The sequence below is a fragment of the Lynx canadensis genome, chromosome B1, assembly GCF_007474595.2.
Source record: "Lynx canadensis isolate LIC74 chromosome B1, mLynCan4.pri.v2, whole genome shotgun sequence".
NCBI lineage: Eukaryota > Metazoa > Chordata > Mammalia > Carnivora > Felidae > Lynx > Lynx canadensis.
The window spans coordinates 44,016,596-44,037,407 of record NC_044306.2 but is presented as its reverse complement, the minus strand read 5'-3'; the positions used below and the strand labels follow the sequence as shown (position 1 = coordinate 44,037,407).

The following is a 20,812-nucleotide window of genomic DNA, read 5'->3' as shown; positions in this document are numbered from 1 at the left end:
CACTTTTTTTTCCTTTAATTCTTCCTGCATAAGGCAGAAATCTGAATTAGCAATGCTTAGTACCTACTAAAAGGAAATTGCCAAAGTTGATTTAACCTTTTTCAAAAACAAACATGAGACGCAGTGTAACATTGAGATGAAGTTAAGAGTTTTGGAAGCACATAATCCTGGGTTTAATTCTAGGCTCTGCTCGTTAACAGCTGGAGAGCTTTTATCTGTTCCTTAACCTCTCTGTGTTTGTTTCCTTATTTGTAAAATGGGAATGAAAACCATGTCCACTTGATAGGCTGTTCTGAAGGTGCTATAAAATCATGTATGTACAAAAACCAAGTTATAGTTTTATCTCTGAACAATATATTGTTTTACCTAAGGATAAAAATTGACTAATCTTTGTGAACATGTGGCAGGGTTTACTGTGTAATTTGAAAGTAAATATTGGGATCATTCACTGGTAGCATGCCGAACTCAGTACTTTCTGTGTAAGGTTCAGTTGTTAGGGTGAGGAATTTGATTCTCAGTTGTTAGATTATCCAGTGGCTTGGCGATAGATAGAGGATCTTTCTCTTCAATGAAGTTCTTACGTGTACCTTAGATATTTAGCAAAGCTTGCCTAAATATAATCAACATAGAAGCCCATCTTTGATCTTCACCTGGGAATATAGCCCAATTTAATACATCAAGAAGCACACAGGGACCTGGGTGGCTCAGTCAGTTAAGCGTCTGACTTTGGCTCAGGTCATGATCTCTTGGTTCATGGTTTGGAGCCCTGTGTTGGGCTCTGTGCTGACAGCTTGGAGCCTAGAGCCTGCTTAGGATTCTGTGTCTCCCTCTCTCTCTGCCCCTTTCCTGCTCATGGTCTGTCTTTCTCTCTCTCTCTCTCTCTCAAAAATAAATAAAAACTTTTTAAAAATTAAAAAAAAAGAAGCACAGAAACTCATGTAGCTGGTGATAGGATTATTTGGTCTCATCAGAGTGTGCAAATTCTGTTTAAGAAGTCAGCCTACAAACGACTTGGCATGCACCAGGTCAAAGATTAGAAATATGAGATTCCATGCCTGTAATATGAAAAGCTAAAAGTATGCTTTGTCCAAGCCCTGCCTTATTTAGATGTACAAGCCACAAGTGTCTCTAGGGTCTGAGAAAATGGGGGATTCATTGTTAATGTCACTCGGCTGCAGATTTCCTGCCGGACATATGGCTGTCGTGGATAACACTGACCTCAAGGAAGTTCTCCTACTCAAGCCTTTTCAGTTGCATTTTCAAAATCTATTGTTCCTTTTTTAAATAAGTAAATAAATACTTGAAAAGCTCACAAGGAAAGCATTACTGCTGGCATCTGCCTTTTGAGGAAGAAATTATGTTTCAGGATGTTCACAATTTATATTTTGGAATAATTTAACCTAGTGCTAAAATTAGCCAGATAAATCTTTCGTGACAGCTGTATTGTGAAATATAAGGAAGTATGGATGTCCATGAAAAGAAATGTCTGATTTTAAGATAATAGTCATTATTTTTAATGTTTATTTATTTTGAGAGAGTGTGTGAGTGGGGGAGGAGCAGAGAGAGAGAGGGAGAGAGAGAATCCCAACCAGGCTCAGTCCTCAGTGTGCAGCCCCACTCAGGGCTTGATCCCACAACTGTGAAATCATGATCTGAGCTGAAATTAAGAATCGGACGCTTAACTGACTGAGCCATGCAGGAGCCCCAAGATAATACTCATTATTTTTAATGATTAAGAACATTTGGGGGGGGGGCACTTGGGTGGCTCAGTCAGTTGAGTGTCTGACTTTGGCTCGGGTCATGATCTCCTGGTTCGGGAGTTCAAGCTCCACATCAGGCTTGCTGCTATCAGCACAGAGCCTGCTTCAGATCCTCTGTCTCTCTCTCTCTCTCTCTGCCCCTCCCCTGCTTGCACTCTCTCAAAAATAAATAAAACATTAAAGAACATTTTGTTTAAAGCTTATTTATTTTGAAAGAGACAGACAGTGTGAGTGGGGGAGAAGCAGACTGGGGGAGAGAGAGAATCTCAAGCCTCAACCCACGAAGCCAAGAGATCATGACCTAAGTGGAAACCAAGAGTCAGACGCTAAACTGGCTGAGCTACCTAGCCTCCCCAATACTGATTATTATTGAAAATTGTAGCTGTTTCCCTTCCCCAGACCCAGAGAAAGAAAACTGCTGCTTTGGTAAATGGTAGGGGAAATGTCACTTCATTTATTCAGGGAGGCTGCACATTATGGTGATTAGGAACAGAAGCTGTGGACTGAGGCAGACTCAGGTTAGAATTCCAGCTAGATCGCTTACTTAGTTCAGGAAGCTTTGGAAAACAGTTAATTTCTTCAGCTGAGTAAAATTTTTACATCTTTAAAATGGCAGTAATCATAACTACCTTTTTTCTGAGAGAGAGCGAGCACGGGGGAGGGGCAGAGAGAGAGAGAGGTAAAGAGAATATCAAGAAGGCTGGACACCCAGTGTGGAACCCAGTGCCAGGCTTCGTCTTACAACATTGAGATCATGACCTGACCTGAAATCAAGAGTCGAACGCTTAACTGATGGAGCCACCGAGGCGCCCCTCATGACTACTTTTTGAAGTGGTGTCTGTTATTAGTGCAGGGCCTGGTACTTACTGAGGACTCGATACCTAAGTTATTATGAGTACATTTACATATAGCTATAAACCAGATGCTATGCTATTTTCTTTGGGATGTATATTTTTGAAAAAAGCAGCATCTTTTCTGAAGGGAAGATTGACTTGTGTCCTAATTCAACAAGGCAATAACTTTTTCAAGTTAATTTTTTCCTCAGTTAATTTCCATTTTCCAGAAAGATGCACTATCAAGAGGATGGACGTGTGTTTGGGAATATGGTACTTTGGAGAAGTATTTGAAATCAGTGATTCCTTAGGTGATTTTTTTTTGAAATGTGGCTAGGGTGGGTTTTCTAAGAACAAGTAATTTGTGGAGAGATTTGAACAATGACATAAACAAAGCCTCTTATTCATTAGGGAATATGGTGTGTAACTAATTCATTCACTGCTCGTTGAGCTTGTCTGCCTGGAATGCAAGATATGAACCTGCTGTCAATTTTTATTAAATTTCTAGACCAGTCTTTGTTTGCATTTGGAATATATCGTAATGGAATAGGACATTGGCAAAGTCAGGACGAGTTTGAGGTTTTGAGTGTTTTTCCCATGCACCTTTCTGATCATGTGAATCAGATGCGGTTTCTACAAGGTTCTGGTGACCTGCGAAATCAGCAACAATTAAACTGAAGTGCCCCTTGACGGGCAAGTCACTTTGGGACAGATGCCCCTGACATGAAAAGGGAAGCACTGGCTTTGAAGTTTTAGACACAGGAAAATATAACTCAAAATAAGTGAACTTTGAGAATTATGTTTCTGAAACCCGGTGCGATTTATATTGTCCTTAAAAACACTTAGGTTCCCGATTGCTAGAGAAAATTTTTAAATGCCCATGTTTGAATGGCTCCATCTCCAGTGCAGCCAGCACAAAAGGAAATGGTTTGAATTGCATGACAAGGGGATTATTTGTATGTGTATGTTGAGCTTAGCTATCACAACTTCTAGACCATGGGGGCAGTTCAAATAGTAAACAGTTAATAAGGGAAGAAAAATCTCTCTCTGAAAGTCATTAAAAGGTGAGATAGTTGGTCTGTTAAGGACTGAAACTCCGAGGGGGTTCAGGTGTAGTTTTGTTCGGCAGTTTCTTCCCTCTTTTGCATTCAGTGTGGCTTCTCCAAGCTAGTACATGTTTCAGTGTTAAAAATCAAGACGAGGGGCACCTGGGTGGCTCAGTCAGCTGAGCAGCTGACTTGATTTCAGCTCAGGTCTTGATCTCACTGTCATAAGATTGAGCACTGCGTTGGGCTCACACTGAACATGGAGCCTGCTTGGGATTCTCTCTCTCCCTCTCCCCTGCTTGGTGCATGCTCTCTCTTGCTCTCTAAAAAAATAAAAAATAATAAAAAATAAATTAAAAAAATTAAAAATCAAGAAGAGAAAAGGAAAACAGGGAAGGCTCAGTTGCTGGTGTCCTGAGCTTGCAACAGATTTTCTAAGGTCTGAGTTGGCTCCTAGGCAGAGTGGGCCACAGGGTGCATGAATTTGTTAACCCAAGGTCAAGGAAATGAACTGCTTGCATCCCAAATGGCCATGGAACATGGAGACCCATCTTCTGAGAAAGCTCACTCTGGCTATTGTGGGCTGTGTGTTTTGTTTTTTGGTGGTTTGTTGTTGTTTTGTTTGCATTTTTTAAATTGTGGTAAAATACACATAACATAAAATTCACCATTTGAGTCATTTATAAGCATACAACTCAGTGGCATTAAGTACTTTCCCAATGTTGTATAACCACCACAACTATCTACTTGCAGGACTTTTTCATCATCCCAGACAGAAACTCTGCACCCATTAAGCAGTAACTCCTCAACCTCCCCTCCCCTGCCCCTGGTAACCTTTATTCTGCGTTCTGTCTCTGTCTGCCTAGTCTAGGTCCCTTCTGTAACTGGCAACGTACAATATTTCTCCTTTGTCCTTTGGTGTCTGGCTTACTTAACTTAGCATAATGCCCTCAAGGTTCATCCCTGTTGTATCGCGGGGCAGAATTTCATTCCTTTTTATGGCTGAATAATATTCCATGATATGTATACTCCACATACTATTTATGCACTTGTCTGTTGATGGGCACTTGGGTCACTTCCACCTTTTGACTGTTGTGAATAATTCTGCTCTGCAGGTTAGTGTGCAGGTACCTGTTTGAGTCTCTCCTTTCATTTCTCTTGGCTATATGCCAGGAACAGAATTGATCAGCCCCATGGTACCTCTATGTTTAACTTTTTGAGGAACCATCAAATGGTTTTCCCCAGTATGTCACCATTTACATTCCCACCAGCAATGCATGAGGGTTCCAGTTTCTCCATATCCTCCCAACACTTTCTTTTTGCTTCTTTTTTTTTTTTTTTAATTTTTTTTAACGTTTATTTATTTTTGAGACAGAGAGAGACAGAGCATGAACAGGGGAGGGGCAGAGAGAGAGGGAGACACAGAATCTGAAACAGGCTCCAGGCTCTGAGCGGTCAGCACAGAGCCCGATGTGGGGCTCGAACTCACGGTCCATGAGATCATGACCTGAGCCAAAGTTGGACGCTTAACCGACCGAGCCACTCAGGCGCCCCGCTTCTTTTTTTTTTTTTAATTCATATCTAGCCTAATGAGTGTAAAGTGGCATCTCATTTTGTTTTGCTGTGCATTTCCCTAGTGATTAGTGATATTGATCATCTTTTCATGTGCTTATGGACCACTTTTATCTCTTCTTTGGAGAAATGTCTATTCAAGTCCTTTGTCCAGTTTTGGATTAGGTTTGTTTTCCCTTTTTTTTTTTTTTTAATGTTTTATTTTTATTTTTGAGAGAGAGAGAGAGAGACAGAGAAACAGAGCATGAGCCAGGGAGGGCCAGAGAAAGAGTGAGACACAGAATCTGAAGCAGGGTCCAAGCTCTGAGCTATCAGCACGGAGCCAGATGTGGGGCTCGAACTCGTGAACTGTGAGATCATGACCTGAGCCAAAGTCAGACGCTTAACTGACTGAGCCACCCAAGCGCCCCAGTTGTTTGTTTTCTTGTTCTTGAGTTACAGGCGTTCTTTGGATATATGTCATTTCAAACATTTTCTCCTATTATGTGGGTTGCCTTTTTACTGTGTTGATAGTATCCTTTGATGCACAAAAGTTCTTAATTTTAATGAAGTCCAACTTAACTACTCTTTCTTGTATTGCATGTGCTTTTGGTGTTGCATCCGAGAAATCATTACCAAATCCAGCATCATGAGGATTTTGTTCTATGTCTTATTCTAAGAGTTTTATAGTTTAGCTCTTAAGTTTAGGTCTTGTATCCATTTTGAGAGTAAGTTTTACATCTAGTGTAAGGTAAGGACTCCTTCCTTCTTTTGAGTGAATGTGGGTCCAGTTTTTCTGGCACCATTTGTTGAAAAGAGTATCCTTTCCTGGTTGAATGGTTTTGGTACCCTTGTTGAAAATCAGTTGACCATGTATGTGAGGTTTTATTTCTGGGCTTTCATATGGCTATTCTTACTCTGGTGACACACCGTTTAGATGATTGTAACTTTGTAGTAAGTTTGAAACAGGAAGTATGGTCCTTCAACTTTTTTTCCTTTTCAAGATTGTCTTAGCTGCTTGGGGTTTCTTGAGGTAGTGTGCGTGTGTGTACATGTGTGTGTGTACGTGTGTGTACGTGTGTGTGTATGTTTTAATATCTCTCTCTTTCTCTGTGGCTTTTTCTTCTTGGCTTGTGGCAGCCAGCCTTGCCTGAGAGAATGCTAGACTGCCTTCCAGTGGCAGTATGCTGTCCCAGAAATTCTCCTTCCCTGCCTTCCCCATCTCCAGCCAGACTTTTCACCCCATGATGTCTGCTGAGAACCTGCTCCAAGCCAGACACTCAGGCACCGTGTAGCCAAAGAGGACCTAGATGTGGACAGGAGCCCCTGAGAGACAGGCAGGAAAGTGGAATCACTGGGTCAGACGTCCTGAGAGATGACAATCAGGGAACCCACCTGTTTGCAGAGAAGAAACTGACCCTGGAAGGAGTCTTGAAGGATGAATGAGTTGCTAGGTGAGGGGGTCGGGGAAGGGCAGTCCAGGTGCAAGGAAAGCCTGTGTGCAGCATGGCCTGGTGGTGTGGGGAGCCTGCCGTGTCTGGGGAGTGGTGAGGATTTGGGGGTAAGGTGTATGTGGAATGGGCTGGTGGCATCGGGAAATGGTGAATCTGGAGAAGTGGATAAAGTCTGGGTGTGGGGTCTTTGTGGCTTATGTGGGAGTTTGGACTTAATTTCAGGAGCCATAGATGGAAGTTTTCAGCTGAGGGGTTGGCCAAACCACCATGGCAGCCCTGGATGAGACTGGGGAGAAGGATTCTTGCAGAGGGGCTCAACCAAATGGTGGGGGGTTCCAGGAAACCACAACTTCCTATGATTCTCCCCAGCACCTCACCGCCCACCCCATCAGCACATCCAGGGGACTAGAGTTTCCTTTTTCAACCCCTTACCCTGTCTTCATTTTTGTTTATTAGCTATTCAGTAGCATATATAAATGTTTCCTTTTTCCTGATTTTCTATTAGAAGCATATATTCTTTTATAATCATAAAGTATATTTTTAAAAATCTGAAAATTTAGAAAACACAGAAAACTGTAAAGAAAATAAATCACTCATAATCTCATTACCCAGAGATGACTGTTAATATCTTGGTATATTTTATTACTGTCTCTTTTTCTCCAGTAAATATATTTTTCAAAAGTGGGGTTATACTGTGTTTTACATTCTGATTTTTTTGACTTAATGTTATTAACATTTCTCTGTCATTATACTGACATGGTATAGTATCTACATGTATTATAGTTTATTCAATTCTTTCCTAAATGGTTAACATTTAGGTTGGTAACTGTTCTTGCTCATGTAAATAACACAGTTAATAAATATCCATATAATTCTTTGTACATCTCTGGTTAATAACTTAGGAAACATTTCTAGAAATTTAATCACAGGATCAAAGAATGTGAACGTTCTAAATGTTTTGTTATATATTACCACATATTGTCAAATTATTCCCCCAAAAGTAGTACCAATTAGGGGCGCCTGGGTGGCTCAGTTGGTTAAGCGTCAGACTATTGATTTCAGCTCAAGTCATGATTTCACAGTTTGTGGGATCAAGCCTTGTGCCAGGTTCTGTGCTGACAGCACAGAGCCTGCTTGGGATTCTGTCTGTCTGTCTCTCTCCATCCCTCCCCTGTTCATGCCCTCCTCCCTCAAAAATAAAGAAATAAACAAACAAAAAAAAAACTAGTACTGACTGCACTCCCCCCCAGCAGTATAGTGTCCTTTCTAGATGCTTATAGCATCCTTTCCAGTTCTGGGCACTGTCAGTTTGAATCTTTGCCAGTTTGGTAAGAAAAAATATATAATTTTGATTTATTTATTTCTTTTGTCCTTATCAATGAGAGTGAACTTTTCCCTTATATGTTACTAACCAGCTGTAATTTTTTTAATTTCTTTCTATTTGTCAATTTTGTAATGAGATATTAATTTTTCATATTTATTTGTGAGGATTCTTTATATGATGAAGCCAGCTAACATCTATTGAGTGCTTACTATGTGCTAGGAAAATGTTAATGTCTTACATGCGTTTATTTAAATGATTCTCAAAATAACCCTATTAGGCAGGTATAATTTTCAATTCCTATTTTATACAGAGGAAAAGGGTACAGAGAGATTAAACAACATGCCCAAGGTCTCATAGCTAATGAGTGACAAAATTGTGTCACACAAATCTAGCAACCCTTTTCCACCATTTTTGTTTTGTTTTGTCCGAGAGGTATTTTTTAAATTAACTTTTTATTTTAGAACAGTTTTAGGCTTACAGAAAAATTCAGCTGACTTGCTGAGAATTCCTGTAGATGCCACACACAATCTCCTCTATCACCATCTCATATTTGTATGGTACATTTGTTATAGTTAATGAAACTGTTGCTGATATATTAACTAAAGTCCATACTTTATTCAGATTTCCTTAGCTTTTATCTGCTATCCTTTTTCTGTTACAGAATTCCATCCAGAATACCACATTACATTTAGTAATCTTTCTTCTTTCCTTCCTTCCTTCCTTCCTTCCTTCCTTCCTTCCTTCCTTCCTTCCTTCCTTCTTTAAGTAGCTCCATAGTGCAGAGCCCAGTGTGGGGCTTGAACTCATGACCCTGAGATCAAGACCTGAGCTGAGATCAAGAGTTGGACACTTAACCAGCTGAGCCATTTGAGACATTCAATGCTTTATTATAAAATGGGCTTTGTGTTAGAGGATTTTGCCCAACTGTAGGCTAGTGTAAGTGTTCTTTGCACGTTTGAGGTGGACTAGGTTAAGCTATGGTGTTTGGTATGTTAGACATATAAAATGAATTTTCTTCATTTTTTTAATGTTTATTTTGAGAGAGAGAGAGAGCAGGAGGGGCAGAGATAGAGGGATAGAGAGAATCCCAAGCAGGCTCTGCGCTTGACTTGGGCTTGATCCTACGAACTGTGAGACCATGACTTGAGCTGAAATCAGGAGTCAGATACTTAACCAACTGAGCCACCCAGGTGCCCCTAAATGCATATTCAACTTATGATATTTTCAATTTATAATGGCTTTATCAAGATATAACTGCATTGTAAATTGAGGAAGACCTGCATTAATCCTTTCTTTTCCTGCAGATTGTAATAGCATTTTAAAAATTGAGTATTAGGGGTGTCTGGGTGGCTGAGGCAGTTAGGTGTCTGACTCTTGACTTCAGCTCATGTGTTGATCTCAGGGTTGTGAGTTCAAGCCCCGCATTGGGCTCCACACTAGCCAAATAAATAAATAAAATATTGAGTATTAGAGTATAATCTCTCTTTCCTTCTATTTAACACTTGATGCTTTTTCTCTTTTCATTTTTTTAATAGATGTTTATTTAAAAATCTGATCTGCCAACTTTGCATTTTCCACCAACTAAAGGTGCAGAAAGCTTCATGGGTTTCACAGTCTTTTACTGAGGTGCTGCCTTCGTGGGAGGCTTAGCAGCAGCCATTGCTGCCTTTTTATGTGCTTGATTAGCCTTTTTTGCTTCCTTGGCAGCCCCTATGGTTTGTTCTCATTGAGCCTTCCTAATTTCAGGTTTCTGATCCTCCTGGCCATTATATCAGCAAGAGATGCACCAGTGATGGCCTTCTGAAATTTGACTGAGCTGTGAGTTCTTTTCTTTTGAGTGTCTCCCAGGTGTCCCTTTTTGTGCTTGTAGAGGAGAGTCCAGTTTATCTGCTGTGGAAATGAGTGCCGACTCACATTTTGCATGAACAAATTGGAAAACCTTCCCCTCAGTCTTGCTGTGGTGCCTCCCGTGTCTGGGGTACATCTTGCTCCCACTGAAACCCCACAGCTTGATGTTCATGGCTGCAGCAGCTGGGAAGAAGGAAAGATGGTGAAAAGGTCTTTCCATTCTTATTTTAAATGTTTAAAATCTGAGTATTCGAGGGCAGGACATTTGCTGAAGAGTCAAACAGGTGGAGATGATTTCGGGAATGGAGGGGAATGTGTAGAGCTTGGGGAAAAAAAGAACATCCAGGGGCGCCTGGGTGGTTCAGTCGGTTGGGCGTCCGACTTCGGCTCAGGTCATGATCTCACGGTCCGTGAGTTCGAGCCCCGCGTCGGGCTCTGTGCTGACAGCTCAGAGCCTGGAGCCTGTTTCAGATTCTGTGTCTCCCTGTCTCTCTGACCCTCTCCCGTTCATGCTCTGTCTCTCTCTGTCTCAAAAATAAATAAATGTGAAAAAGAACATCCATACTAGAGCTTTTCTCACAGATTTTACACTGACATAGGTCAATCTAGGGTCCACTTGAAGGTTTCATTTTAAACAGTTTAGCTTCCTGTATGGAAACAGTGGTGCCTTCAAATACTCTCAGGTCATCTGCATGTTTTGTAACACATACACTTTCTGTGGACCATCTAGACTTTCCATTTCATGGTGATATGATATAAAGCCCTTGTAGATTTCTATAAGGAATTGCAAATGGTTAACCACTATTCTCTACTTGTCCTTTATCCACCTGCTCTTCTACCTGTAGAGACTTGGTAACTTTGGAAAGTAAGAGAATTCCTCACGTCGACACTTCTTCATTTTCATATTATCACTGTTAAGGATACTGTGGATATAAATTTTTTTTTTGCCTGTACATAGTACAGTTTTGGCTTGACCAATCTTATGGTATGTCTGCTACAAATGCTATTAATAACGGTTGTAGGCAAAAGAAATTATATTTGGCTTGTTTAAATTTAGGAGTATTACATAGAAACTTTAGAGTCCTAGCTATTTTCTGAAAGCAGGCCAGTTCTGTTTCTAATATAACCCATACACTTGTCTCATACTGCATGCCCCCACAGAAGCCTGACAGCATGATATGTCACTGATAAGGACAGGAGCCCCAGGAATCTTATAAAGATGCTCTGCTTGAGAACAGCAGCTCTTAAAACTCCTTTGGATCACAGATCCCTTGATTATATGATCAAATGTTTGTAGGCTTTTTCCAAATGAAAATACACATATATACAATACATTAAAGTTAGAAGGATCAGAGATCCTGAAGCCACTGAAAATTATCTCATTTAATCCTTTCCTAAACCCCATGAGGTATATTATTATCTGAATTGTACAGATAAATAAACTGAGGCCTGGGAAAAGTTAAGAAACTAAGGCCACAGAGCTAGTAGTAAATGGTAGCACTGGGATTCAAGCCTAATGAACCTGGCTGAAGCAGAAGAAACAAAATTACCAGTCATTTCCAGAGTGGGTCTGCCATGTAGGCAACTCATTAACTAGCAGCGGCTTCTGTTATCTGCTAGAAAATAAGTTTTATGGCTTTTTCCCTAGTGATAACATGGTTTCAGGAAAGTAAATGTTTGAGAAACGTTGTCCAGCCCATTCTGTAGATAAATACCCATATACTGTATTACATTTACACAGAGCAGATAGAATGCCTCTCCTGGGTTTCTTTGCTGAATTATTTTTGTCTGTGAGTCTTGCTTTCCTAACAACTGCAAAATGTTATGTTTCTATGGCTACATCCAAATTGTTCTTAAATAGGGGTTTGAGAAAACAAAACTAGGAAGGCTTGGGCATGAAATAATGGTGGGAAGATGAATGACATTTTACCTGCCAGACATCACCTTTTAAGCATTTCTTTGAGAACAGTCCCGTCCCCCATTGCCTCCTTTGCCTTGGCGAACCTGTGCCTCCACTGGGTCCCCATGTGTGAAGCCATGGTTCCTAGTATGAGTCCTAGTAATGACATTTGGGAACACAAGTCAAATTCTGAAGAATATGGGCCACCTTCACAGTTGATACATGAAGTGCTTGTTGGAAGGTTCCCTTGAGGATAAGATTAGAACTAAGAGATGTACCCAAATTTCAAAAGTAGCTGACAATAGTGGGGAGGAAAGAGATAGCGGTAGGATGGTGTGGAGTGGGGCCTCTTTTACCTGCTTCTTGCCAGGTAGGAGGCGCTGTTCTCCAGTCCTCCCACCAGGGGGCGCCAGTCACCATCTCCTTAGTTCTTGACCAAGGTTGGTCTGAGATGAGACAGTGTCTTCTGTGGACTCCTTTGTTGGGTGGGATAAAAGAGAGAGTCATCAGATATTCAGTACATGTAGGAAAAATGAAAATAGGGAACAACGGGGAATGAAATTGAATTTTTGGATATTTCTGTCTCCCGCTGGCTAGGAAGGAGCTTTTCATGGGTGTGTTGTTTCTCTTCACTTCAAATCACATGATTCAGAGCATACTTTTTGTGGCTTCTGAGAAGTTGGAAGACTTCTCCCTCCTTCGTGTGTTGTTTATTGGTGTGCAAAGGTTGAGTTCCAGAATAAACACCTGTGTTGGATGCAGAAGGGGCTCGTGGTAACTTTTTGTATTTATAGAAACACGAATCTTGAAGAAATTCTCTTTAAAAAATATTTGTTGATTGAATGTGTGACAGAACTTTCTGGTGCCCTCTGGTGGCTGCTGTAGCACATGGCTGGCAAATCTGTACAGTAGGTTTAAAAAAATTTTTTTTAACGTTTATTTATTTTTGAGACAGAGAGAGACACAGCATGAACGGGGGAGGGTCAGAGAGACAGGGAGACACAGAATCTGAAACAGGCTCCAGGCTCTGAGCCATTAGCACAGAGCCTGACGCGGGGCTTGAACTCACGAACCGCGAGATCATGACCTGAGCCGAAGTTGGACGCTTAACCGACTGAGCCACCCAGGTGCCCCACAGTAGGTTTTATTCACACAGAGAAAGGGGGACACCAGTGTTTCCCCAACCCAACAGGATGCCAGTTCTTCCTTAATGAGAGTGAGTTAGCCCAGTTTTTGAGGAATGTTCTTCAGAGACCAAAACTCTAACTTGACTGGTTCTTCCAACGTTTCTTTTTCTCAGTCTTTGTTTCCCTAGGCTTACCCGTTTTAATTTCTCCTTGTGTTTCTCATTTGGCAGAACTTTCCCAGTTTTATGGTCTTTTTCTTTTAAGTAGAAGTTGTTTTTATACCCCTGATAATTGTCTGTCTTGTTTGATCGATTCCATACTGCTGTACGAACGGTCAGTGGGGCTGGGGCTTGTGTTGGGACTGAAGTGTTTGAGGGGTGTGTATGACTGTGTGTGTGTGTGTGTGTGTGTGTGTCTGTCTGTGTAGGGCTATGTGTATGTGTGTGACTCATGTAGTGCACGCATGTGTGTGAGGTGTGTGTGATTCTGTTGTATATGTGTGTATGGTGTGCATGTGACTGTGTAGAGGTATGGGGGGGTGTATGTGGGTCTCTGTGACTGTGTGTGCTGTGCACGCCTGTGTGTGAGCTGTGTGTATGGGGGGGGTGTGTACGTGTATGAACATGCACTGTGTTGCCAGCCCTGATTTTCCCACACATCCTTTCTCACAGAGCTGTGACAGTTGCATACATAGAGATGTCAGATGACTGTGGTTTCCCCTGCTGAGCTGAAGAGCTGTATTCAGAGCTGTCTGTCTTGAATAGAGTATGAATACTCTAGCTGACAGTATCAAATCCTAGATTTCCCATGTTCTTTACAAAGCAGAGAGATTTTTTTGATGCTACATTATTTATCAGCATGAAAATAGCTCTCCAGAAGGAGAATAATCTTGAGAGGAGCATGCTCACTTTTCTCTTTTGCAGTCGATAACGTCACCGCTCTTGGGTTTCCCTCCCTCCCTCCCTCTTTTCTTCCTCTCCCCCATACTTTTTCCCTTCACGCATTTGAAAACCCTCTATGGAAGCTGAATCATTTTGTTTCCTTTTTTGGTCATACTTGAGCTTTCCTCCACTTTCATCAGGCAGAGGCTGGGGATGTGTGAAACAAATCAGTTCCTTGCATTATGCTGTCTGTAATGTGCCTGTTTTGTGTGTCGATTTCAGAAAGGCCAAGTTCCCTTGGCCTGCCTTGCGGGTACTGAGAGCCACTCAATAGAAGTTTTTGAATGAGTGAATTTAATTGAAGTGTAGGTGCTGGAGATAAAACAATTCTGCATATCTTATTTGAGGGGGAGAAAATAAAAAACCAAAGGGAGAAAAGAAAGACTCTAGCACAAGGACACTTCAATAAGTATCTAAGAATTAGGGAATTTCTTTAAATTTGGCCGTTGGTGGTGTTGGCGAGGGAGAGTGAATTCTGGGAACATCTGAGGCCCCTTTTTACCAAACAGATGTATCAGGAGCCCTGGAATGAGACTGAAGAATGTTACCACACAAACTCCACAGATCCATTCCTGGCACCCACCAGCCTGGGAAATGTGTCTACCAGCTGTCATTACTTGAGGCTTACAGAGCTTCTTAAATAAAGGGATTATTGAACCAAGAGGCCAGTGACTAATGAAAATGCCCATCATGTTGGCTAATCCCGGTGTGGAGTCACATTTGTGCATATACTGTCTGCTGATACCAGCCTGTGCCCTGGGATGCCTGCTGAACACACTGTAGTTACCATGATAGAGGCTATTTCTCCCACAGGTGGCTCCTGTGGGCAGCTTTTAGCATGTCTCCCTCCATTAGGATGCTGGATTTTCTTTGGAATCCTATCAGAGGGCACAGGTTTGATACAGGAAATAGGAGAGGTAATGGTGACAGGGTTTGGAGAGGTTGTCAGGAGACATAAGGTGGTTGTGCTTGGGTCATGTGCCCTTTGCAGAACCAGGTGTGGGGGTGGTGGTGTGGGGGGCTGGTTGTGGAATGTGGTATTTAGTCAGGCCTGACTCACTCTCCCACTCCTACATCTGGAGCCAGATACCCAAACCACAGGCCCTGAGGGTGGGAGGGGATGGCTTCTCAAAGAAAATGTGGAGTTTTGCTCAGAGAAGGGGTAGTGATGCCAGGCAGACAAGAATAGGAAATACTTCTTACAGCTGTCTTGGGCCATTGTGAGTTAGGTGCTGGTGATACAATGGACTCATGAGTCTTGTTGAGGTAATTAAGAATATTTTGAATATGAGAAAATAGTAAATGAAATTCAGTCCACAAATGCCATTTTGAGGAGGAAATATTGAACTTGTTTTTGATCAAAAAGCTTTATGTCTCGGGATGCCTGGATGGCTCAGCCAGTTAAGCATCTGATTCGGCTCATGTCATAATCTCATGGTTGGTGAGTTTGAGCCCCACATCAGCCTGCTTCGGATCCTCTGCCCCCCCACCCGCCCCTCCTCTGCTTGCTCTTACTCTCTTTCAAAAATAAATAAACATTAAAAAATATTTAAAAAAAAAAAAAAGCTTTTTGTCTCTAGTTCGGAGGTTAGAGACACATTTCCTGTGTAGAGAAGGAGGGTCTCCTGTGTGGCTGCTTCTCACTGGAGGGCACACAGATGCTGGACCCACCCCCGGAGTTTCTAATTCTGTAAGTTCAGGGTGGGGCTTGAGAATTTCATTTCTTATTCTGAGGTGATGCAGAGACCAGCCTACTGGTTTATTTATTTAATTTTTAATTTTTAAATTTTTTAACATTCATTTTTGAGAGACGGAGGCAGAGTGCAAGTAGGGGAGGGCAGAGAGAGAGAGAGAGGGAGACACAGAAATCCGAAGCAGCCTCCAGGCTCTGAGCTGTCAGCATAGAGCCTGACGTAGGGCTTGAGCTCATGAGCTGTGAGACCATGACCTGAGCCGAAGCTGGACGCTCAACAGACTGAGCCACCCAGGTGCCCCAGAACTACTGGTTTAAAGCAGAGGACTTAAGCACTCTGTTTACCAGAGAAAGAAGGAAAGGAAGGGAGGGTGGGAAGAAAGGAAGTCGGCAAGTGGTTCAATAAATACATTCAAATAAGTAAATACATTCAGACTTCATTTAGCAATCAAATGTGTTCAAATAAAACCAACAATGGCATGTCATTTCCACCTATTTGCCATAGTGTAGATTAACTGAACTCAGTGTTGATTAAGATTTAGAGAAAAGGCTGTCTCATACACTGTCATTTAAAAAGGTAGATTAGGGGTGCCTGGGTGGCTCAGTCAGGTAAGTGTCTGACTTTGGCTCAGATCATGATCTTGAGGTTCACAAGTTCTAGCCCCAGGTCAGGCTCTGTGCTGACAGCTCAGAATCTGGAGCCTGCTCTGGATTCTCTCTCTCCCCACCTCACTGCCCAACCCCCCCCCCCCACGCTCTGTGTTTCTCTCTCTCAAAAATAATAAACGTTAAAATTTTTTTTTAAAAAGGTAAATTGGTACAACAAATTTTGCTATGTGCATCAAGATATTAAAATGTGTTGTGATACTACAATCCCATTTCTAGAGTTTTAACTCTAAGAAGTCATTGTATGTGTGTGAAAAGATGCGTGCATAGGGTTATTCATCACAGTTTCGTTTATAATGAGGGACAGTGAACCCCTAAATATCCCTCCACGGGAAACAAGATAAATGTCGTAGACACAGAGAAGCTTATCACTGCAGCAAAGAGAGAGCAGAACACTTGGGTTCTGCAGGATCAGGAAGGGCATTGGTTGCACATCCTGGTTCCCACCCCCCATCCCCCCTCCCCCAGGGAGCAGAGATCCTGATGAAACAGGAGAAGCAGGGATGAAGTCCTCACCTCTAGCAGAGGACAGCATGGTATTTAAATCCCATTTGTGTAACAAGTGTCTGTCTGTCTACCTACCTACCTATCCATTCTCCTAAGTACATGCTTGTTTATATTCACCAGGAGTATTTGGAAGTTTTCGTCTTTCATTTGGTCATCAAATATCAGACAGAACAAGACAGACAAGGTGCTTCGTGTTCATGGAGCCATGTCTAGTTGGGAAAGACAGATAATAAGTAGAAAAATAGAAATAGTTTGATTGCAGATGTAAAAAGTGCTTTGAAAAAGATAAAAATGGTATATTGTTCACCAGCATTTTAACAGTGGCTGTTTATCAAAAGCACAACTGTAGGTGAGTTTTCCTTCCTTCTTTGTTCTTTTTTTGTGTCATCAAAAATGCACCTTTTCAAGCACCACGATCTGGCGGGCCCCCTGGACAACCTATGCCCTTCCTACTCCACCCATCTAACCTGGACAATTCCGCCCCTGGCTGGCCTAGCTTTAGCCATACTTGCTCCAAAGCAGAGGCTCCTCTGCCCTCTGCCAGGATGCTGTTACCCCCACACTTAACCACATTCATCCCTCAGGCCTCAGGATGTCACCTCCCTGATTTATCACCACTAATCCCCCCACCGCCCCTGGCCTTTGTCATAGTCCCTGCACTTTTCTGATACAGCATGCACAACCGTTTGTAAGTTACATATTTATTTTTTTGCTTCCTAAACTCACTAATGTGCAAGCTCCGTGTGGACAGGAACTAGATCTGTTTTGTCATGTGTGAAATCTGTGGAATCATTGAATGAAAGAATGAACGTATGGATTATTCCCCTTAATAAAGGTATTTAAAATGCTTTATAAAATAGTTCAAGTTGCCTTTTAAAATGAGATGAATGTTGGGGGGCAGGGAGTTGTATCTCTGTTATACATATGAAGTGTGCATATGCTTTAGGATTGAGGAAAAAGCCTAGAATTCATACTTCTCACCCAAAAGGTTATGAGTCCTAGTCATACAAACTTTGGTGCCTGACTGTACCTTGGGCAATCCTTAATGTCTCAGGGACTCATCTGATCATCTGAAAACAAGGATATTCAGCTCAGTGATCTTTCTCAAAGAAAGATCCTTTCCATCTAAAAATTCCTGTGGTTCTGTGAGATCTAGGGTGGATGCTTAGGTTTGGAGTCACTGACTTATGATTTGTTCAGAAAACAATTTAAAGCAAATACATTTTACTTAGTGGTTATCTATGCCTTGGTGAAAGGAAATAGAAAATCCATTCAGTATTACTGTATCTTACATGATGAGGTACTAAGAGCAGTTAAGGATAACTTTGCTTATGGTAGTTCTGAAAGATAACTGAGTCCATAAGAAAATAGTTTCTAAAAAAATATTTTATGGGTGAGTACCAGCAATTATTATTAACACCAGTTGGTATTAAAGCCAAAGAACAACAATGATTATTTATAGAATGTGGGTCAATTATTTTTGTAAAAAATTTTTAAGTGTTTATTTGAGAGACAGTGAGAGAGCAAGCAGGGAAGGGGCTGAGAGAGGAGACAGAGAATCCCAAGCAGGAGCCACAATGCCAGCACAGAGCCTGATGTGGGGTTCGATCCCATGAACTTCGAGATCATGACCTGAGCCGAAATCAAGACTTGGACGCTTTACACTCAACCAGGTCCTGGGTCAATTATGATTTTAGCCTTTGAATTGGCAAAATACTCAGTTATTATATAGTATTTCTGGATTTGTAAAATCATACTATCTTCAAGAAAACCTCCTCAAAGAAGATTATATCCTTTGTACAATATCCAAATCCATTCTGCCTGGAAGATCTGGCCTTTGCAGGAAACTAAGCATTGACTTTGTCGTCCCTTCAGCTTTTTCGTCTACACCTGTCATCTTTAAAGATACTGCTGCCAGGGGTGCCTGGGTGGCTCAGTTGGTTAAATGTTCAACTTCTGCTTGGGTCATGATCTCATGGTTCCTAATTTGAGGCCCACATCGGGCTCTGTGCTGACACTCAGAGCCTGGAGCCCGCTTCGGATTCTGTGTGTGTGTGTGTCTCTCTCTCTCTCTCCCCCTCTCTCTATCCCCTCCACCCCCCCCCCCCCCGCTCACTCGCTCTCTGTCTCTCAAAAAAATGAATAAACGTTAAAAAAAAATAAACTGCTGCCTAATTTTCCAGAAAGGAAGTATTACAACTCAAGTCATTACAGTAAGGAGAAAGGTGGGCTCAGTCCTGTTTTCAGAGTAGTTAGACCACCTCATCTACATGGCAGGCTTGAGTCTCACAGTTGGGGAATTTTCTGGCCGTAAGAAAAAGACACCACTGAAGGGGCACTTGGTGGCTCTGTTGGTTAAGCATCTGACTCTTGATGTCAGCTCAGGTCTTGAATCAGGGTTGTGGATTCAAACCCTGTGTTGGGCTCTGTGAAAAAAAAGAAAAGAGAGAGATACAACTGTGATATAAGATGAATTTTTTTTAATTTTTTTTTTTTTTTTTTTTTTTTTTTTACATTTATTTTTAAGAGACAGAGTGAGACACAGAGCACAAGCAGGGAGGGGCAGAGAGAGAAGGAGACACAGAATCCGAAGCAGGCTCCAAGCTCTGAGCCGTCAGCACAGAAGCTGATGCGGGGCTCAAACCATGAACTGTGAGATCATGACCTGAGCCCAAGTTGGTCACTTAACCAACTGAGCCACCCAGACGCCCCAAGATGAATTTTTGAAAGAACCAAAATGTAGTCCTTCTCACAATGATCTGGAATGAAATTTAAGGCAGGTTCTTCCATATAGCCAGCTGAGGGAGTTTAAGATGCTAAGATGCCCCAAAAGAGGTTGTATTGTGAAGGGGGAGGAGAGGCTGCTATAGCACCAAGAGACTCAACCGTCCAGTAGCACAAAGATGGACTTTTGTTTCTCTCTTATGTAACAGTCCTCAGGTGTGTTAGTCTAGGGCAGCAGGCCGCCGTGCTCCAGAGGTCAGCCTGGCGTGGCTCTGTCCATCTTGTTCCACCATCTCCCGAGTGTGGTCCTGGTCCACACAGTAGAAGCTGGCTCAGCACCAGACCACAACATTGGGCAAGGGCAAGCACTTTTCTTTTTAAAGACATCGCCCCAAAGTTGTATCTGCCACCTAGTTCACATCCCACAGGCCAGAACGAAGTCACAAGACCACGCCTGGCTACAGAAAAGGCAGGGAAATGTGGCCTCTACTGGGTGGCTATGTGGCCCATGGAAACTCAGGGGATTCTTTTACCAGAAGAAACAAGGACATAATGGCTGTGGGGGGAAGTTAGACTCTGCTACAGTGGTTGTGGAAGTTCAAAGGGTAAGAGTGCATAACGCACACAGTGCTGAAGAAGGATTACATGTTTTCTTTATCTTAATTTTTTTTAATGTTTATTCATTTTTGAGAGAGAGAGAGAGCATCAGCAGGTTAGGGGCAGAGAGAGAGAGGGAGACACAGAATCCAAAGGCTCTTTAGGCTCTGAGCTGTCAGCATAGAGCCTGGCGTGGGGCTCGAACCCACAAGCTGTGAGATCATGAGCTGAGCTGCAGTTGGACGCTTAACCGACTGAGCCACCCAGGCGCCCCTGCTTTTTCACCTTAATTAAAGTTATATATGTGTGGTGTGTGTGTATTTGTACAGAAGCAATAGAACCATGAGGTATATGTATCACACTTCGTATAGGAGAGAACTTTTAACGGTTTTATCAGGCTTCCAACAGTTAAAATTTTTCATTGCCTTTCAGAAGACAGAGGAGGTCAGTGAGACCCCTTCCCTCAGTCTATCAATGTTTTCACTTACCAGGTTGAAGTTTTGCTGGATACTCCAGAGCCACAAGGATCACTTTTGCCCTCTGGGTGGGGTTGAATTTACCACGAAGCTAATGAAGCTTAAACTTCAGGACCCCCCACTTGGGTAGGCCCCCTCCAAGGTCTCCAGAGGGGCCCTATCATTGTGTTCAGAGCTCCCCATATTCTTAAGCTTCCACGTAACTGGGAAGCTTACGTACTGTTACGTACTGTTCCACGTAACTGGGCCTTGGAATTCTGCCCCATGCCTCCATACCCCACTGAGCCCCGCCACAGTTCCGAATTTTTCCTAGATGGGAAGAGTCTGCTACCTAGTACAGTAGGCCCGTTTTACTCACGGGGGAT

The 20,812-nt window shown here is 42.2% G+C and overlaps 1 protein-coding gene and 1 pseudogene across 6 annotated transcripts in view; one reads left to right on the top strand and one right to left on the bottom strand.

The window, feature by feature from the left end:
• TACC1 (transforming acidic coiled-coil containing protein 1) overlaps positions 1-20,812 on the top strand; it is a 90,421-nt gene that overhangs the window by 1,653 nt on the left and 67,956 nt on the right. The window lies entirely within an intron of this gene.
• Positions 9,484-10,026, bottom strand: LOC115511998 (annotated as a pseudogene).